The sequence below is a fragment of the Arachis hypogaea genome, chromosome 7 (assembly GCF_003086295.3).
Source record: "Arachis hypogaea cultivar Tifrunner chromosome 7, arahy.Tifrunner.gnm2.J5K5, whole genome shotgun sequence".
NCBI classification, from domain to species: Eukaryota; Viridiplantae; Streptophyta; class Magnoliopsida; order Fabales; family Fabaceae; genus Arachis; species Arachis hypogaea.
This window is the reverse complement of record NC_092042.1, coordinates 45,535,964-45,557,145: the sequence shown is the minus strand read 5'-3', so window position 1 is coordinate 45,557,145 and position 21,182 is coordinate 45,535,964. Positions and strand designations below refer to the sequence as shown.

The 21,182-nt window shown below is 40.0% G+C and overlaps 1 non-coding gene across 1 annotated transcript; it reads left to right on the top strand.

The window, feature by feature from the left end:
• The first annotated feature begins 742 nt into the window (after positions 1 to 742).
• LOC112704320 (small nucleolar RNA R71) lies at positions 743 to 845 on the top strand. The gene has a single exon (XR_003154951.1). It is a non-coding gene; the product is annotated as a small nucleolar RNA R71 (small nucleolar RNA).
• The last annotated feature ends 20,337 nt before the right edge of the window (positions 846 to 21,182 follow it).

Below are 21,182 nucleotides of genomic sequence, written 5' to 3'. Positions count from 1 at the left end.
GCAATCTCCTTTTGGAGTCTCTTCTGTATTGCTTGGGAGAATACTGGGAGGAGTTTCAATGACTTTCTTACTCAGCTGGCCTACTTGTGCCTCCAGATTTCTAATGGAGGACCTTGTTTCACTCATGAAACTTAAAGTGGCTTTTGACAGATCAGAGACTAATTTTGCTAAATTAGAGGGGCTCTGTTCAGAATTTTCTGTCTGTTGCTGAGAAGATGATGGAAAAGGCTTGTTCTTACTGAGCCTATTTCTTCCACCATTGTTAAAGCCTTGTTGAGGCTTTTGTTGATCCTTCCATGAGAAATTTGGATGATTTCTCCATGATGAGTTATAGGTGTTTCCATAAGGTTCACCCATGTAATTAACCTCTGCCATTGCAGGGTTCTCAGGATCATAAGCTTCTTCAGAAGTTGCCTCTTTAGTACTGTTGGATGCATTTTGCCATCCATTCAGACTTTGAGAGATCATGTTGACTTGCTGAGTCAACACTTTGTTCTGAGCCGATATGGCATTCAGAGTATCAATTTCAAGAACTCCCTTCCTCTGAGGCGTCCCATTATTCACGGAATTCCTCTCAGAAGTGTACATGAACTGGTTATTTGCAACCATGTCAATAAGTTCTTGAGCTTCTGCAGGCATTTTCTTTAGGTGAATGGATCCACCTGCAGAATGGTCCAGTGACATTTTCGAAAACTCAGATAGACCATAATAGAATATATCTAATATGGTCCATTCTGAAAACATGTCAGATGGACACCTTTTGGTCAACTGCTTGTATCTTTCCCAAGCTTCATAGAGGGATTCACCATCCTTTTGCTGAAGGTTTGAACATCCACTCTAAGCTTGCTCAGCTTTTGAGGAGGAAAGAATTTATCCAAGAAGGCCGTGACCAGCTTTTCCCAGGAGTCCAGGCTATCTTTAGGTTGTGAATCCAACCATGTTCTAGCTCTGTCTCTTACAACAAAAGGGAAAAGCATGAGCCTGTAGACTTCAGGATCTACTCCATTCGTCTTTACAGTCTCACAAATCTACAAGAACTCAGTTAAAAATTGATAAGGATCTTCAGATGGAAGTCCATGAAACTTGCAGTTTTGTTGCATTAAAGCAACTAGCTGAGGTTTCAGCTCAAAATTGTTTGCTCCAATGGCAGGAATAGAGATGCTTCTTCCATCAAATTTGGACGTGGGTTTAGTAAAGTCACCAAGCATCCTCCTTGCATTATTATTATTTTCGGCTACCATCTCCTTCTCTTGTTCAAAAATTTCTGAAAGGTTGTTTCTGGATTGTTGTAATTTAGCTTCTCTTAGTTTCCTCTTCAGAGTCCTTTCAGGTTCTGGATCAGCTTGAACAAGAATGCTTTTGTCCTTGTTTCTGCTCATATGAAAGAGCAGAAAACAAGAAAAGAAAGAGGAATCCTCTATGTCAAAGTATAGAGATTCCTTTATGTTAGAAGAAGAAAAAAAGGGCAGAGTAGTGAAGAAGAATGGGTAAGGATAGAGGTGGTGATCTGAGATGAAGAGAGATGAAGAGAAGTGTTAGTGAATAAATAAATAAATAGATAGAAGGAGAGATAGAGAATTTCAAAAATAATTTTGAAAAAGTGGTTAGTGATTTTCGAAAGTTAAAGATAAGATATGATTAAAATTAAAATTTAAACAACTAAAAAGAATTTTTTTTGAAAAAGAGGGAGGTATTTTCGAAAATTAGAGGGGGAAAAGTAGTTAGGTGCTTTTGAAAAAGATAAGAAACAAACAAAAAGTCAAATAGTTAGTTGAAAAAGATATTAAAATCAAATTTGAAAAGATAAGAAGATAAGAAGTTAGATAAGATATTTTGAAATCAAATATTTGAAAAAGATAAAATTTTGAAAAAGATATGATAAAAAGATAAGATATAAAAGATATGATAAGATATGTTTGAAAAAGATTTAATTTTTAAAATTAAAATTAATTACTTTACTAACAAGAAACTACAAGATAAGATTCTAGAATTTAAAGATTGAACCTTTCTTAACAAGAAAGTAACAAACTTCAAATTTTTGAATCAATCACATTAATTGCTAGTGTAATTTCGAAATTTTTGAAATAAAGATAAGGAAGAGATTTTGAAAATATTTTGAAAAAAATTTTTAAAATTTTTGAAAAAAAAATGAAAAAGATATGATTTTTGAAAAAAAGATTTTTGAAAAGATAAGATTTTTAAAATTGAAAAAAGGAGAGAAAAAAGGAAAAGATATTTTCGAAAAAAGGAAAAGATATTTTTTTATTTTTGAATTTTTAATGATGAGAGAGAAAAATTAAAAACGTCATTTTTGTGTTTTTCTCTTTTCTTTATGGATCAAAACAAAGAATGCATGCAAGAACACTATGAATGTCAAGATGAACACCAAGAACACTATGAAGATCATGATGAACATCAAGAACATAATTTTGAAAGATTTTTTATGCAAAGAAAACATGAAAGACACCAAACTTAGAAATCTTTAATGCATGGACTCTAACAAACAAAAAATGCATATGAAAAACAACAAACAACACAAAACAAGAAAACATCAAGATCAAACAAGAAGACTTGTCAAGAACAACTTGAAGATCATGAAGAACACCGTGAATGCATGAATTTTCGAAAAATGCAAGAAAATTTTTTTAAAGCATGCAATCGACACCAAACTTAAAAGTTGACTTAAGACTTGAACAAGAAACACAAAATATTTTTGATTTTTATGATTTTATGATTTGTTTTTTGTATTTTTATTATTTTTTTCGAAAATTATATTTTAAGAAAACGACAATAAAGAAAAATTTTTGAAAGATTTTTGAAAACTTTTTTGAAAAGAAAATAAAAAGAAAATTACTTAATCTGAGCAACAAGATGAACCGTCAGTTGTCCATACTCGAACAATCCCCGGCAACGGCGCCAAAAACTTGGTGGACGAAATTGTGATTCGTACTCTTTGTACTTGTATGAAATTTAATTCGAGATAATAGCTCTTTACTATGTGTGGTCACAACTCCGTTCAACTAACCAGCAAGTGTACTGGGTCGTCCAAGTAATAAACCTTACGTGAGTAAGGGTCGATTCCATAGAGATTATTGGTATGAAGCAAGCTATGGTCATCTTGTAAATCTCAGTCTGGCGGATAGTGATTGATTATGGATTTTCGAAAATCAATAAATAATAAACATAAAATAAGGATAAAGTTACTCATGTAATCCAATGATGGGGATTTCAGATAGGCGTATGGAGATGCTGTGCTTCTCCTGAATCTCTGCTTTCCTACTACTTTTATCCAATTTTATCACTCCCTTCTATGGCAAGCTGTATGTAGGGCATCACCGTTGTCAATGGCTACATCCCATCCTCTCAGTGAAAAAGGTCCAAATGCTCTGTCACAGCACGGCTAATCATCTGTCGGTTCTCAATCAGGTTGGAGTAGAATCCCTTGATTCTTTTGCGTCTGTCACTAACGCCCAGCCTTCAGGAGTTTGAAGCTCGTCACAGTCATTCAATTCCGGAATCTTACTCGAAATACCACAGACAAGGTTAGAACTTCCGGATTCCCATGAATGCCACCATCAATTCTAGCTTATACCACGAAGATTCTGTTTAAGGAATCCAAGAGATATGCGCCCGGTCTAGGGTAGAATGGAAGTGGTTGTCAATTACGCGCGTTCATAGGTGAGAATGATGATGAGTGTCACGGATCATCACATTCATCAAGTTGAAGTGCAACGAATATCTTAGAATAGGAATAATTCGAATTGGATAGAAAATAATAGTAATTGCATTGAAACTTGAGGTACAGCAGAGCTCCACACCCTTAATCTATGGTGTGTAGAAACTCCACCGTTGAAAATACATAAGTGAAAGGTTCAGGCATGGCCGAATGGCCAGCCCCCCAAAACGTGATCAATAGTCTCCTCAGATGAAGAATAAAATAAAACTGAGACCAAAGATGTCTAATACAATAGTAAATTATCCTATTTATACTAGATTAGCTACTAAGGTTTACATGAGTAAGTAATTGATGCATAAATCCACTTTCGGGGCCCACTTGGTGTGTGTTTGGGCTGAGCTTGATCTATCCACGAGCTGAGGCTTTTTTGGAGTTGAACACCAAGTTGTAACGTGTTTTGGGCGTTCAACTCCGGGTCGTGACGTGTTTCTGGCGTTTGACTCCAGACAGCAACATGGAACTGGCGTTGAGCACCAGTTTACGTCGTCAATTCCCGAATAAAGTATGAACTATTATATATTTCTGGAAAGCTCTGGATGTCTACTTTCCAACGCCATTGAGAGCGCGCCATTTGGAGTTCTGTAGCTCCAGAAAATCTATTTCGAGTGCAGGGAGGTCAGATTCCAACAGCATCAGCAGTCCTTTGTCAGCCTCCTATCAGAGTTTTGCTCAAGTCCCTCAATTTCAGCCAGAAATTATCTAAAATCACAGAAAAACACACAAACTCATAGTAAAGTCCAGAAATGTGAATTTAACATAAAAACTAATGAAAACATCCCTAAAAGTAGCTTGAACTTACTAAAAACTACCTAAAAACAATGCCAAAAGCGTATAAATTATCCGCTCATCAATATTGCTTTGAAATGAGTTTGTGCTGGATTTTAGGTGGAGAAGACATCAAAAATGGGAAAGAAAACAACAAAACAAGTGGAGCGTGTGAACACAGGTGTGCTACTTGGAGCAAACGCCACAAAAGTGTATTGGCGTGGCACGCCAGAAGCTGGGCGTGGCACGCTGTTACAACATTCCAGAGAGAAAAATTGAAGATCATCAAAGGGGCGTGGCACGCTAGGAGCAAGGATTGGCATGCAAACTCGTTACTAGAAGAGCCATCACTATGGCGGGCCACTTTGTGTCGAAGGCGTGGCACGTCAGACCCAGAGTTCACTTGGGCGTGCCACTTGAGGACTAAGTCGTGGCATGCCAAGCCTAAAAGACCCACAATTGAATAGGTGTGCCACTTGAGCAACAAGGCATGGCACGCCAGTGAATAAGGAGGCAATGCAAAAGCTGGGCGTGCCACTTGGTATCGAAGGCGTGGCACGCCAGCTCAAGAAGTCCCACTAATGTGTGCCACTTGAGCAACAAGGCGTGGCACACCAGCACCTAAGGAAGCCAAATAAATAAAGCTGGGCGTGCCACTTGGTATCGAAGGCGTGGCACGCCAGCTTAATTATCTCACTTTGGCATGCCACTTGAACATCCAGGCGTGGCACGCCAACCTCTGGGACCATGGCAAATGACGGGTGGGACACGCCAGTCTCATGGCATGACACGCTGGTAGTGTTTTCCAGAAGAGGAATTAAAGGGCTAGTGAACTCAGGCATGCCACTTGGGAGATGAGGCGTGGCACGCCAACAAGAAGATGAAGCAAATGAAGGGCGTGACATGCCAGTCTCATGGCGTGGCACGCCGGTAGTATTTTCCATAGAGGAAGAAGAGGAGCCAATGAACTCAGGCATGCCACTTGGATGACGAGGCGTGGCACGCCGGTAAGGGGGTGAAGCTTTAAAAAGGGCGTGGCACGCCAGACCCTGGGCGTGCCACACTGGTACAAATCTCTAGAAGCATAGAGATAAGGGAAGTAACCTTGGGCGTGCCACTTTGGTTTGAAGGCGTGGCACGCCAGCTATCTTTGCCCTTTAAAATGTCCTGGGCGTGCCACTTTGGTTCGAAGGCGTGGCATGCCAGGCTACTTTACCCTTTTAAATATCCTGGGCGTGCCACTTAGGCTCGAAGGCGTGGCATGCCAAGGGTGAAACAGAGGACGACGTTCCACTTGAATGAAGAGGCGTGGCATGCCAAATCAAAAACAGAAGGAGCGTGACACGCCAGAGACATGCCAGCTGAAAGATCACGTTCGTTGAGTTTCTTTTCCCTCCAAAATGTAATTTTCTTTTCGCTTTTGTAATTTCTTTTATTTTCTAGATCTAGGAGTAGTATAAATACCCTTGAAAGTATTGGAAAAGGGGGTTAGCAAGTCACAGAGTTTAGTTTTTGGGGATTTTACTTTTAGTTTTCACACTTCATGTCTTCCATCTTTTGTACTTTCTCTCTGAGCTATGAGTAGCTAAATTTCCTCTCATTGAGAGAGGGAGCTTTATTGTACTTGATGGATTAATGATAGTGAATTTCTTCTTCTCTTCATCTTCTCTTTGATTTGCTAGAAGGAATTTCGATTTTCATGCTTAGTGTTCAATTAACTTGGAAAAGAGATTGAATACAAAATGGGTTTCATGGGAACCTTGGAAAAGGAAACATGAAACCATGCTAGAAATCCCTTCTCACACTTGAGTAGAATCTGGGTTTTGGTGTTTGGATATGGTGACATATAATCCTCCCTCTACTTGGACCTATGAGGATGTGTGGTATAATCAGGGAACAAGCTTCATCTCTTCTCATGAGCAATTAGACCAAGGAATTGGCTATTGATTGAGATTTGAGAGATTGAGTCACTAAGGAATTGGGGCTCAATCAATCATGATTGCCAAGAGGTCAATGAGTTGCATGATTGAAGATGAGATGAAATCAATTAATCCGGAGAATGTAATATCTCTTGATCCCAATGTTTATTTTATCTTTCTTTCTTTTATTTACTTTGTGGTCATTTACATTTTTTGCACTTTACATTTCCAGCACTTTACTTTCTTGTACTTTACTTTCCTTGCCATTTACTTTCTTACACTTTATTGCTTTCCTTTATTTTCATGTTATTTACATTTCATTATTGCTTATCACTCAAAATTGTGCTTGTCTAACTAGGCTAATTAATCAACTGTTGGTTGCTTAATCCAATTAATCTCAGTGGATACGATCCCACTCCACTGTCGGTTATTACTTGACGACAAATTTGGTGCGCTTGCCAAAGAATGGATTCATTATATGTGGTTATTGAAATCCGGCCGATCAAGTTTTATGGCGTCGTTGCCGGGGATTGGTTTGAATCTGACAATGATTAAACCAATTGGAGAGCTAGATTAAGCATTTTTTTATTTTTTTAATTCATTTCGTAGTGTAACCTTTAAATTCCTTTCTAATCTCTGTTTTTCTTTCTTGTCTTTCTGATATTTCTTTAGCTGTTCATTGTTTATACTTTCACTCTTCTAACTATTTGATTAATTACATCACTCAAGCTAATCACTAATTTTAACTAAGGAGATTTCTTCACTTGCTCTTTTCTTGCTGTGTGTTGGCTGTATGACAGGTAGAAGAGGAGAGACTTCATCCTCTTTTGATAGTGAACCTGAGAGAACCTTCCTTAGATTAAGGAGGGAGGCTAGAGGCAAGGGTATAGTTGGAGAAGAACCAGTAGAAGAAGATCTAACAACCACCATGGAAAACGAAGTGCACGAAGATGTTGGAGGAGGAGCTGGAAATCAAGCTGGGCAAGAGAGGAGAGTCTTAGGCTCCTATATCAACCCAAATCCAGGAAACTGTGGCAACAGCATCCTCAAGCCAACCATCCATGCCAACAACTTTGAGTTGAAACCCCAACTCATCACACTAGTCCAGAATAACTGCTCATATGGAGGAGGTGCTCAAGAAGATCCAAATCAACATCTCAACACATTCTTAAGGATATGCGATACTGTAAAGTCCAATGGTGTACACCCTGACACCTACAAACTACTTCTGTTCCCTTTCTCACTCAGAGATAAGGCAACAAAGTGGTTAAAATCATTCCCTAAGGAGAGCCTAACCACATGGGAGGATGTTGTAAACAAGTTTCTAGCGAGATTTTACCCTCCACAGAGGATCAACAGGCTAAGAACTGAGGTGAAAACCTTCAACAGGCCTGGGAGTGGTTCAAAGATCTAACAAGGAAATGCCCACCAGATATGTTTAATGAGTGGGTGCAGCTCCACATTTTCTATGAAGGATTAACTTATGAATCGAAGAAGGCTGTGGACCACTCTTCAGGGGGTTCACTCAACAAGAAGAAGACTATTGAGGAAGCCATAGATGTCATTGAAACTGTATCTGAGAATGACTACTTCTATGCTTCAGAAAGAGGCCAAAAGAAGGGAGTGCTGGAACTCAATTCTATGGATGCCCTGTTGGCACAAAACAATGCAATTGCAGCACAATTGGCAGCCTTAACTAAGAAAATAGAAAACAATCAAGTTGCAGTTGTCCAAGCTCAAGTACCACCCCAAGAAGAAAATGAACCAGAAGTTGAATGTGAGCAAGAAAACTATGTGCATAACCCCTCTCGACCACCATATAACCCTAACTCTAAGACTTATAACCCAGGATGGAAGAACCACCCAAATTTTGGGTGGGAGAACCAACAAAATCACAACCAAGAGCATAACAAACCATACCAAGCCAATCAATACCAGAATCACAACTCCAACCATCAGTCAAATAACAACAGACCTTACCACAATCCACCTCACACATCATATCCTTCCAACCAACAAACACACCACCATCAAGACACACTAACCCCAACCTCACAACCGTGTGAAATCAAGGGTAACTTTGAGAGAGTAGAGGCCACAATAGCACAGCTATCATCACAGCTCACAGTAGCCATTTCCACCCTCTTTGAAAGGCAAGCACAAGCTGAAAGGAAAATAGATGCCAACCAAGAAGAATACAGGTCGAATTTGAAGAACCAAGGTGCAACGATCTCAAAGCTGGAAGCACAAGTGAGGTTCTTATCCAAGCAAATCCCAATGCCTACACACACATATCCAAGTGACACCATGGCCAACCCAAGAGGGGAATGCAAGGCCATTACACTTAGAAGTGGAAAAGTGATAGAAGAAGCCACCTAAAACCAGGAAAACCACGAAGAAGAAGCTGCAGAAAAAGCCTGAAAACAGGAAGAAAGAAGAGGCCCCTAGCCCGTCTTCACCAAAGCCAATCTTGAAGCCTTATGTACCAAAGGCACCATACCCACAAAGGCTAAGGAAGGATGGGAAGGACAGTCAGTTCTCCAGATTTTTAGAAATCTTCAAAAAGCTCCAAATTAACATACCATTTGCTGAAGCATTAGAGCAAATGCCCCTCTACGCAAAGTTCCTGAAGGAACTCATGACAAGGAAAAGAAACTGGGGTGAAAAGGAGACTGTAGTCCTAACTGAGGAATGTAGTGCCATCAAACAAAAGAAACTCCCCCAGAAAATGAAGGACCCATGGAGTTTCCAAATCCCCTGCATCATAGGGGATATCACTATTGAAAAGGCTTCGTGTGACTTGGGAGCTAGCATCAATCTCATGTCCTTGAACATGATGAGAAGGATGAGAATTGAGGAAGCCAAACTAACAAGAATGGCACTCCAACTAGCTGACAGAACATTCAAGTTTCCACATGGAGTGGTGGAAGATTTATTGGTGAAGATGGGAGAATTCATCTTCCCAGGTGACTTTGTTGTGCTGGACATGGAAGAAGAGGCAAACACTTCAATTATCTTAGGAAGGCCATTCCTAGCTACTGCTGGAGCCATCATTGATGTGCAAAAAGGAGAACTAGTCTTGAGATTACATGAGGAAAAGATGGTCTTCAATGTCTTCAAGGCAATGAGTTATCCTAAGAAAGTGATAGGAGAATGCATGATGGTGGATACCACAGAACAAATAGTCCAAGGAGTTTTGGAAGAAGAGCAATATGAAGAAAGTATGGAATTGGAGCAACAAGCACCACGTGAAGAACCACCACAAGGAACCATGGAAAGTTCAATCATGACAAACCACAAAGACAACAATAAAGAAGAGGCACCGAAACTAGAGCTAAAATCCCTACTTCCAAGCTTGAAATATGCCTATCTAGGTGATAACAGCACCTACCTAGTAATCATCAACTCAAGCTTGAGCAAGGAGCAAGAAGAGGAGCTCATCCAAGTGCTAAAACAACACAAGGATGCTATAGGCTGGACACTCACAGACCTAAAAGGGATCAGCCCTTCAATGTGTATGCACAAGATCCTACTTGAGGAGGGTGCCAAGCCCTCAACGCAACAACAAAGAGGGTTGAATCCAACCATGAATGAGGTAGTCCAGAAGGAAGTGTTGAAGTTGTGGCAAGCTAGAATGATCTACCCTATCTTAGATAGCCCTTGGGTGAGCCCGGTACAAGTAGTTCCAAAGAAAGGAGGAATCACTGTTGTACCAAATGAGAAGAATGAGCTGATACCAACAAGAACAGTGACCGGTTGGCGCATGTTCATCGACTACAGGAAGCTCAATGAAGCCACCGGTTAGGACTACTTCCCCCTACCATTCATGGACCAAATGCTCGAGACGCTAGCTGGACATGAATACTACTGCTTTCTTGACAGTTATTCGGGTTACAACCAAATAGTTGTATACCCAAAGGACCAGGAGAAAACTTCATTTACTTGTCCATATGGTGTTTTTGCTTACAGGAGGATGCCCTTTGGACTGTGCAATGCACCTGCAACATTCCAAAGGTGCATGCTCTCCATATTTTCGGACATGATTGAGAGGTTCATCGAGGTATTTATGGATGACTTTTCTGTATTTGGTAACACATACTATGATTGCTTGCATCACTTAGCCCTGGTGCTAAAGAGATGCCAAGAGACCAACCTTGTTTTAAACTGGAAAAAATGCCATTTCATGGTTACAGAAAGAGTGGTCCTTGGTCATAAAATCTCAAAGAAGGGCATAGAAGTAGACAGGGCAAAGGTAGAGGTGATTGAAAAGTTATCTCCACCTTGCAATGTCAAAGCAATCAGAAGCTTTTTGGGACACGCTGGTTTTTATAGGAGGTTTATTAGAGACTTCTCTAAGGTTGCCAAGCCATTGAGAAACTTACTTGTCTCTAATGTGCCTTTTGTTTTTGATAATGAATGCATGTTAGCCTTTGAGGAGCTTAAGAACAAACCTTCCTCTGCACCTATCATAGCACCACCATGTTGGGATCTACCCTTTGAGTTGATGTGTGATGCATCAGATTTTGCTGTGGGTGCTGTTTTAGAACAGAGGAAGGATAAATTGGTGCATGTCATTTATTATGCCAGCAAGGTCCTTAATGAAAATCAAAGGACTACACCACTACAGAGAAGAACTTACTTGCCATTTTCTTTGCCTTTGATAAAATTAGATCATATCTTATTGGTTCTAAAGTAATTGTATTCACTGATCATGCAGCACTCAAATACTTGCTTACAAAACAAGAATCCAAGCCAAGGCTAATAAGATGGATCCTGCTACTCCAAGAGTTTGACATCGAAATTAAGGATAGGAGTGGAGCAGAGAAAAAAGTTGCTGACCACCTCTCAAGGATCCTACAAGAGGAAGAAGGAGCACACCATCCTGTAGTGAATGAAAGCTTCCCGGATGAGCAATTGATGATGATACAAGAGACCCTTTGGTTTGCTGACATAGCCAATTTCAAGGCCATTAGGAAACTACCAACTAACATCAACAAACATATGAAGAGAAAGCTCATTAAAGATGCCAAATACTATATCTGGGATGAGCCATACTTGTTCAAAAAGTATGCTGATGGGAGCTTGAGGAGGTGTATATCCCATGGAGAAGGACAAGAGGTGCTTTGGCAATGTCATGGATCTGCATATGGAGGCCACTTTAGTGGAGAAAGAACAACAGCCAAGGTGCTCTAATGTGGATTCTACTGGCTAAGCATTTTCAAGGATGCAAAAGACTTGGTGTCAAGGTGTGATGAATGCAAGAGGGCTGGCAATTTACCCAGGAATAATGAGATGCCACAGAGATTTATAATGGAGCTAGAACTATTCGATGTATGGGGGATTGACTTCATGGGGCCCTTCCTATCCTCCTACTCAAATAGTTATATTCTTGTGGCTGTAGATTATGTGTCAAAGTGGGTGGAGGCTATTGCCACCACCACAAATGACAACAAGGTTGTAATGAGCTTCTTAAGAAAGAACATTTTCAGCAGGTTCGGAGTTCCCAAAGCACTCATTAGTGATGGAGGGACATATTTCTGTAATAAACAACTGGAAGCACTTCTTCTCAGATATGGAGTCAAACACAAGGTGGCAACCCCTTATCATCTGCAGACCAACGGGCAAGCAGAGATTTCCAACAAGGAGCTAAAAAGGATTCTCGAAAAAACTGTTGGATGCTCAAGGAAGGACTGATCTAAGAAACTAGACGATGCTTTATGGGCCTACAGGACAGCCTTCAAGACCCCCATTGGGATGTCACCATACCAACTAGTATTTGGCAAGGCTTGCCACTTACCAGTTGAACTGGAGCATAGAGCCTTCTGGGCTCTAAAACTATTGAATTTTGATGAGCAAGCTGCTGGAGAAAAGAGGCTGAGACAACTCAATGAGCTAGAAGAATTTAGGAACCAAGCATATGAAAATGCAAAGATCTACAAAGAGAACATAAAAAGATGGCATGATCAAAAGATAGCAAAGAGGGAGTTCACTGAAGGACAAAAGGTGTTATTGTACAATTCTAAACTTAGGTTCTTCCCTGAGAAGCTTAAGTCTAGATGGTCTGGACCCTTCACCATCATCAAAGTGTACCCCTATGGTCAAGTGGAGCTCATGGAGGACAAAACACAGAGAACCTTCACTGCAAATGGCCATAGACTCAAGCATTACCTTTGGGACTCACTGGATGAAAGAAGAGTGAGCTACCACCTCAACTGAAAAAGGAAGAACGTCAAGCTAGTAACGATAAAGAAGTGCTGGTTGGGAGGTAACCCAACACTTTATATCCTTTTGATTTATTGCTTTATTAGAAGTAGATTGTAAATATTAGCTTAGGAAGTTAATTTCAGTTTTGATAGTTAAGATAGCTTTGTGAGTTAAATTGTGTGCTTTTTTTTTGGAAGTGCAGCTGGATGAAAGCATTTACTAATGATGATGAGTGATTGGGCTAAGAACTAACTAAAAAGCTAAGTTTGGTGTGGCCGCTCACCAACTTGATCTAGGCTTACAAGCATTTGGATAAATTAAATTTTTTAGGAGTAAGCCCAGAGATTAAGTTTGGTGTGGCCACTACCATACTAGAATCAATCAGCAAGTCCAATACCACTCAATGTGGAAGCATTTAATACATTGGTGGAGGCTTGAATGAGAATTTTATTGTGTTCAAGGGAGATTAGACGCAAAGAATGTGAAAGGATTGAAATTATTTCTTCCCCATGAACGCATTAAAAACCCAATGATAAAACCAATTTATTGAGATGCAAATGAATTAAGTTTGGTGTCCCAAGGGACACCCATCAGTTGCAATCCCATTCACTAGCATTAAAAAGGAATGTGGAGGATCATTTTGTCATTACTAATGGGGTTTTCATTTTCTTTTTTCAAGAGATTGAATGGGGCCCACTTGATAGATAACAAGGAGGTCAAAGTGTACTTACACTCTGGAACTCAACATCTTCAGAGAGCATAGCGAGATAAGGGTTGGCGCCTCTTTTCTCGTTCTTCTTTTTCTTTATCTTTCTACTTGATTGGGACAATCAAGCGCTAAGTTTGGTGTTGGGGTAAAACTTTGTTTTACTTGTGTTTCTTTGCAACACTCCATTAATATCTCAGAACCCTCAAACACTCTCTCTCTTTCTCCACCTAATGGCACCACCAAGATCCTCAACCTCAAAGAAAAGAAAGACCAAAGAACCAACCTCAGGTTCCTCAAGCACAAACTTCAATGAGTACAAATTCCTCTAAGCATTCAACCAAAACTAATTCTACGATTGGGTGAGTGAGAGGGAGATCATCCCAGAGGTCGGCTTTCAACTAGGAAAGAATGAGCACCTTGAGATCAACATTGAGATCAACAACAGAGGCTGGGCACTCTTCTGCAACCCACCAAAGAAAGTGGTGGAAGGAGTGGTAAGGGAGTTTTATGCCAATGCCGTGCCACAGCCAGGGCAAACTTATGGGTATATTAGCTATGTGAGGGGGAAGACTATTGACTATAGTCCCTCTAACATAGAAAGGGTGCTGATGGTGAAAAGGGTCAACTCCACTCGAAGTTATGAGGAGAGGATGAAGCAACCAGACCCAGGATTTAATGAAATCCTGAATGAAATTTGTGTACTAAATGTGCAGTGGATCAATGACAAAGATGGAAAACCCAACCAGCTAAGGAGAAGGGACTTGAGCCCCCAAGCTAGGTGGTGGTTAGACTTTGTGAGAAGATCTTTGATCCCTATATTAAACACATCAGAGGTGACCAAGGAGAGGGCTGTACTTATATATAGTATAATGAAGGGAGAGGACGTGAATGTTGGGGAGTTGATTGCTAACAACATCAACAAAATACTGAAAAGCACTAACGAGAGCACAAGATTGGCATTCCCCAGCATCATACAAGAGCTATATGATGACGCTGGAGTTGAGAAGGTGATTGATGAGGTGTTGGTGAAGCAAGATAAGCCTATAACTGCCAAGAAGATGGCCAAGGTGTTGGTTGTCAATCCACTTCAAAAGGCTAGAGAGCATAGAGCTCACACTCATGTGCCACCACCACAACAACAAGAGGAAGAGGAGGCAGAGGAGCAACCACAATTTCTAGCGCTTCAACCACCACCATACCAACAATACCAACAATTTCTTGAAGGAATGAACTGGGAGCAGCTGCAAGGAGACGTGCACCAAATGAAGGGAGATCTGCATCAATTGAGGGAAGATGTGAACCAATTTCAAAGTAGCCAAAGGGAGCAATGGAACCAAGTGAATGAGAACATGCAAAACCTCCAAGGAAGCTCTGAACAACTGAAGGAGCAGCAAGGAAGGATCAACTAGGGAGAAATGCAAGGCAGCTTAGGGATGATACTGGAACATCAATTACATCAAATGAACAGCCTTGCTGAATTCAGACACCTCTATGAAGTTAGAACTATAGCAAGAAGGGAATATGACTGCTATGAACAAACTAAGTTAAGTTACTTGTGCAATGCAATAGCCAACTTGAATCCCAATTACCCCACTTATATGCAGAAATGGGAGGAACTCAGTGGATGGCAGGAAGAAATTGCATATCAACACAAGGAAAACGTGAAGTCCTACATGAGGAGGCTGGGTTTCTGGAAGCCCAAGGACAAGAAAGCACAAGAAGAATCCTCCAAAAAAGGTGGAGATGACTCCTCCTCCTCCAAGAAGAAGGACAAAGGCAATGGGCCAATGAACTGAAGAAGCTGCATAAGGTTGTTGAGTTCCATGGTTGACATTTCTCAAATTTCTGAATTCTGCTTAAGTTTTTATCTGTTTACTTTATGTTTGAGAATAATTGTTAATGTTAGGATAGTTTATGTTTTATTCTGCTTGAAGTCTTTTGTGAGTCCTTTGATATGCAAGAAAGAAAATGCAATGATAACTGTAGTCTTCATTTTCATCAATAAAGTAGAGCTTATTTCCATAAGAGTTGTTGTGAGTGTGAACAAGAGTAAATGAGACTAAGACCAAGAAATCTTATTCAAAGGAACTAAGGAACAAAAGACTAAGTGAAGAACCTTGAATGAAGTGAAAAGAAAAAAATGAGTCATGAAAAGTAACTAGTCCTAGAAGGCATGACAAGTAGAAGTTGAGGGGTGTTCCTTGAATATCTATAGAACCAAGAAGTAGTAAGCAACAAAGACCCAAGGCTCTGAGCATCAACTACTAAGGAGGGAAGAGAAACATTGAAAAACTCAAAAAGAGTTAGAACCCCTAGTAGATGCTTGTGGTGAAGATGTGTCAAGAAGAGCCCTGGGCAATTAAATTTTTAGGGGTGTTTCAACACCTAGCACCCTAAAGTCAACTGACTTGGGAGTGTTGATTGAAAGCCTAACTAAAGGGTTGTCTTGAGAAAAAACACTTAGAATCGTGGTCAATAAACAGAAAAGAAGCACAAAAGAGAAAGAAAGAGTTAAACATTACTACTTCAAGGTTACAATCAATGAAAAGGACCCATATGACACATACTTAGAAAAACCCTTAAGGATCTAGGAGCTCTTTGTGATATTCAAAGCACTCATGCATGTGTTGAGCACTTAGTCCAATTCCTAGTTATATAGTGCATACATTCAAGGCCAAGTCTCAATTCACCAAAAAGACCACTCACATTGATTTGCTTGGGACAAGCAAAGCTTAAGTTTGGTGTTGTGATGACTTACATCATCTACCCTTTTTCTTGCATAAAAAGGACCATAGAAGAGGCATAATCTCATTTGATCATTGCAATTCATGCCTTAATTGATGAATATTATAGTACATTGCTTTGAAATGAGTTTGTGCTGGATTTCAGGTGGAGAAGACATCAAAAATGGGAAAGAAAATAACAAAACAAGTGGGGTGTGTGAAGCAGGCGTGCCACTTGGAACAAATGCCACAAAAGTGTATTGGCGTGGCACGCCAGAAGCTGGGCGTGGCACGCTGGTACAACATTCCAGAGAACAAAATTGAAGACCATCAAAGGGGCGTGGCACGTAGGAGCAAGGCGTGGCACGCGAACTCGTTACTAGAAGAGCCATCACTATGGCGTGCCACTTTGTGTTGAAGGCGTGGCACGCCAGACTCAGAGTTAACTTGGGCGTGCCACTTGAGGACCAAGGCATGGCACGCCAAGCCTATAAGACCCACAATTGAATGGGCATGCCACTTGAGCAACAAGGCATGGCACGCCAGTGAACAAGGAGGCAATGCAAAAGCTAGGCGTGCCACATGGTATCGAAGGCGTGGCACGCCAGCTCAAGAAGTCCCACTAAAGCGTGCCACTTGAGCAACAAGGCGTGGCACACCAGCACCTAAGGAGGCCAAATAAAGCTGCGCGTGCCACTTGGTATCGAAGCCGTGGCACGCCAGCTTAATTATCTCATTTTGGTGTGCCACTTGAACATCCAGGCGTGGCACGCCAACCTCTAGGACCATGGCAAATGACGGGTGTGACACTCTGGTTGTGTTTTCCAGAAGAGGAATTAAAGGGCCAGTGAACTCAGGAGTGCCACTTGGGAGATGAGGCGTTGCATGCCAGCAAGAAGATGAAGCAAATGAAGGGCGTGACACGCCAGTCTCATGGTGTGGCACGCTGGTAGTATTTTCCAGAGAGGAAGAAGAGGAGCCAATGAACTCAGGCGTGCCACTTGGATGACGAGGCGTGGCACGCCGGCAAGGGGGTGAAGCTTTAAGAAGGGCGTGGCACGCCAGACCCTGGGCGTGCCACGCTGGTACAAATCTCTAGCAGCATAGAGATAAGGGAAGTGACCTTGGGCGTGCAACTTTGGTTCAAAGGCGTGGCATGCCAGGTTGCTTTGCCCTTTAAAATGTCCTGGGCGTGCCACTTTGGTTCGAAGGCGTGGCACGCCAGGCTACTTTTTAGTGTCCTGGGCGTGCCACATAGGCTCGAAGGCGTGGCACGCCAGGTGTGAAACAGAGGACGGTGTGCCACTTGAATGAAGAGGCATGGCACGCCAAATCAGAAACAGAAGGAGCGTGACATGCCAGCTGGAAGATCACGTTTGTTGAGTTTCTTTTCCCTCGAAAATGTAATTTTCTTTTCGCTTTTGTAATTTTCTTTTATTTTATAGATCTAGGAGTAGTATAAATACCCTTGGAAGTATTGGAAAAGGGGGTTAGCAAGTCATAGAGTTTAGTTTTTGGGGATTTCACTTTTAGTTTTCACACTTCATCTCTTCCATCTTTTGTACTTTCTCTCTGAGCTCTGAGTAGCTAAATTCCCTCTCATTGAGAGAGGGAGCTCTATTGTACTTGATGGATTAATGATAGTGAATTTCTTCTTCTCTTCATCTTCTCTTTGATTTGCTAGAAGGAATTTCGATTTTCATGCTTAGTGTTTAATTAACTTGGAAAAGAGATTGAATGCAAAATGGGTTTCATGGGAACCTTAGAAAAGGAAACATGAAACCATGCTAGAAATCCCTTCTCAGACTTGAGTAGAATCTGGATTTTGTTGTTTGGATATGGTGACATATAATCCTCCCTCTACTTAGACCTATGAGGATGTGTAGTATGATGAGGGAACAAGCTTCATCTCTTCTCATGAGCAATTAGACCAAGGAATTGGCTATTGATCAAGATTTGAGAGATTGAGTCACCAAGGAATTGGGGCTCAATCAATCATGATTGCCAAGAGGTTAATAAGTTGCATGATTGAAGATGAGATGAAATCAATTAATCCAGAGAATGCAATATCTGTTGATCCTAATGTTTATTTTATCTTTCTTTCTTTTATTTACTTTGTGGTCATTTACATTTTCTGCACTTTACATTTTCAACACTTTACTTTCTTGTACTTTTTTTTCGTGCCATTTACTTTCTTGCACTTTATTGCTTTCCTTTATTTTCATGTTATTTACATTTCCTTGTTGCTTATCACTCAAAATTGTGCTTGTCTAACTAGGCTAATTAATCAACTATTGCTTGCTTAATCCAATTAATCTCTGTGGATACGATCCCACTCCACTGTGGGTTATTACTTGACGACAAATTTGGTGTGCTTGCCAAAGAACGGATTCATTATATGTTGGTAGTGAAATCTAGCCGATCATTGAGCAAGAATGCTCAAAGTTGAGACTAGATTAAAGCTCAGCAACGTCCAACTAAAGACAGTAAAGAAGCGCTTGCTGGAAGGCAACCCAGCCATCAGCATAAATTAGATGTTTATAACAATTATATGACTCATCTTATTTTGCTATTCATGTTTTTCAATATATTTCAGTAAATACTTCAGAAAAATGAAGGTTCAGAACATAAAGAAGAGGAATCATAGAGAAAAAATCTCACTGGCGTAAAAATGCCAGTAAGGAGGCATTTTCGGCGTTAAACACCAGAATGGGCACCATTCTGGGCGTTTAATGTGATGTAAGAGAAAATTGGTAGATTAAGAATTATTTAGAAAAATGGCATTGTGAGTACAGTTCTTAACCGGCGAAAATTCACTTATCAATTTAGAAAAGAGTTGTCACAATTTTAGAAATAAAATACTAGGAGTATGAGTCCCAGGTCGTCTCCCAACGAGTTGTAGAAAAATGTCCTATTTTATCAATCAGAAGTTTTCCAAATGGTTTTTTGAGTTTGATGAACAAAAAATTAAATTAGAGAATTTATATAATTTAAATAAAATCTTGACTGGGAGAAGATTAATTGGAAGTTCTATCCTTGTTGGAATTTTGTCAAGACCAATTAATAATTAGTCATTGTTTTCATTTAGTTAACCCTCAACGAATGAAGGAAAGTCAAATTAAAAGTCAACTTCTGTTCACGAGTCCTAATCCTTTCCCTTGGGAAGGATTAGAGTTAGTGACTAACAAGCCAACCAACAATGAACCAATTACAATCGAACTCTTGAGCATTCCAACTCAAGGTTCTCCTTTTAATCAACTCCCAATCAAGTTGGGAAACTACTCTATCATCATAAATGTAGAGTTCACAAAATCAATGGGGAAAATAAAAAGAGACATAATAAACAATGAAGAAAGAGATTAATTAAAAGTAAAAATAGTTTTGTATTAATAAACTCTGAAAATAATCCAATATCAACTCTGGACAAATTAAGAATATGGAAGAGTAAATGAAAAGTAAATAACAAACTATAATGACCAGTTCTGGAGGTAGACTCTTCTCAAAAGCCAAAGCCAAAAATCTTCAAATTCTAATTTATGAATGTCAAAAGAGAAACCTAGGGGAGAAGTAAAATCAGATCTAAAAACTAGAAATTATGGGGAATGAATTGTTCCACTTGTCTCTGCATGTTCCCTGGCTCTAATCTGTGTATCTAGGCCAAAAACTGGGTTGGAACGCGTCCCAGAATCTATGCCATCAACTTCTGTAATTCTACAGATCGCGCACGTCATGCGACCGCGTCGTCCACACGTTCGCGTCACTCAGCGTTTCATGTGTCACGCGTGCGCGTCATCCACGCATTCGCGTCACTTGTACAGCTTCCAATCCACGCGGTCGCATCAGGCATGCGAGCGCGTGACTACGATTTCCTCCATTTTGCACGGTCGCGTGAGCCATGCGCCCGCGTCGCTTTTTGCTGGTAATCTTCTCAATTCCTTGTGTTCCTTCCATTTTTGCAAGCTTCCTCTCCATTCCTTACGCCATTCCTGCCCTATGAAGCCTGAAACACTTAACAGACAGATCACGACATCGAATGGTACGAAGGAGAATAAAAATATACAATTAAAAGATCTTTAGGAAGCAAGTTTTCAATCATGGAACATTTTCAGGAAGGAATTGTAAATACATGCAAATTATATGAATAAGTGGGTGAAGACTTGATAAAATCACTCAATTAAACACAATATAATTCATAAAATAATGGTTTATTAACCTCCCCACACTTAAACATTAGCATGTCCTCATGCTTAGTTGAAGGAGACAAATTTAAATGAGTAGGGATATGTGAGATTCATGCAATGCAATGCAACCTATATATACATGAATGCAACTATATGATTTTGTCTATATGATTAAAAATAGATAAGTTCTCTAAGACAAAACATGGGGCAGATTCCACTAATTCAAATCATACAGTAAAAGCAGGTAAATTTGTAAGAAGATAGCTCGTGAAAGCAGGGAACACAGGATCGAGCATTGAACCCTTACTATTGGTGCGTGTGCACTTTAATCCTCTCTAGTATATGGGGTAATCACTCTATCCTTCTCTAATCATGCTTTCAAAAATTTTATTTTTCACCTAACCAATCAACAATTTTAAAGTGCCAATGCAAACATCATGAGGTCTTTTCACGGTTGTAATGGGGCTAAGGTAAGGGTGAGGGTACACATATGGCTAAGTGAGCTTATGCATTGAATCTTTAATTAACCTAAGCTCTCACCTAACATACATATACTCTATATAATTTCAACATTCATACTAGCTACCCAAAATTTATTTTTCACATTCCATACTCATGCATCAACCTTTATTTTAATTTTTTCACATGTGCATTGATTATTGAACTCTGACTTATCATTAGGGTGATTTTTGTCCCCTTATTTACTAAAATAAAGATTTTTTTTATATGCAATATGCAATATACGGATGAGATGCAAAATATAGGCATTAGTACTGAGAAGAGTGATGAGCGGATAATTTATACGCTTTTTGGCATTATTTTTAGGTAGTTTTTAGTATGATCTAGTTACTTTTAGGGATGATTTCATTAGTTTTTATGCTAAATTCACATTTCTAGACTTTACTATGAGTTTGTGTGTTTTTCTGTGATTTCAGGTAATTTCTG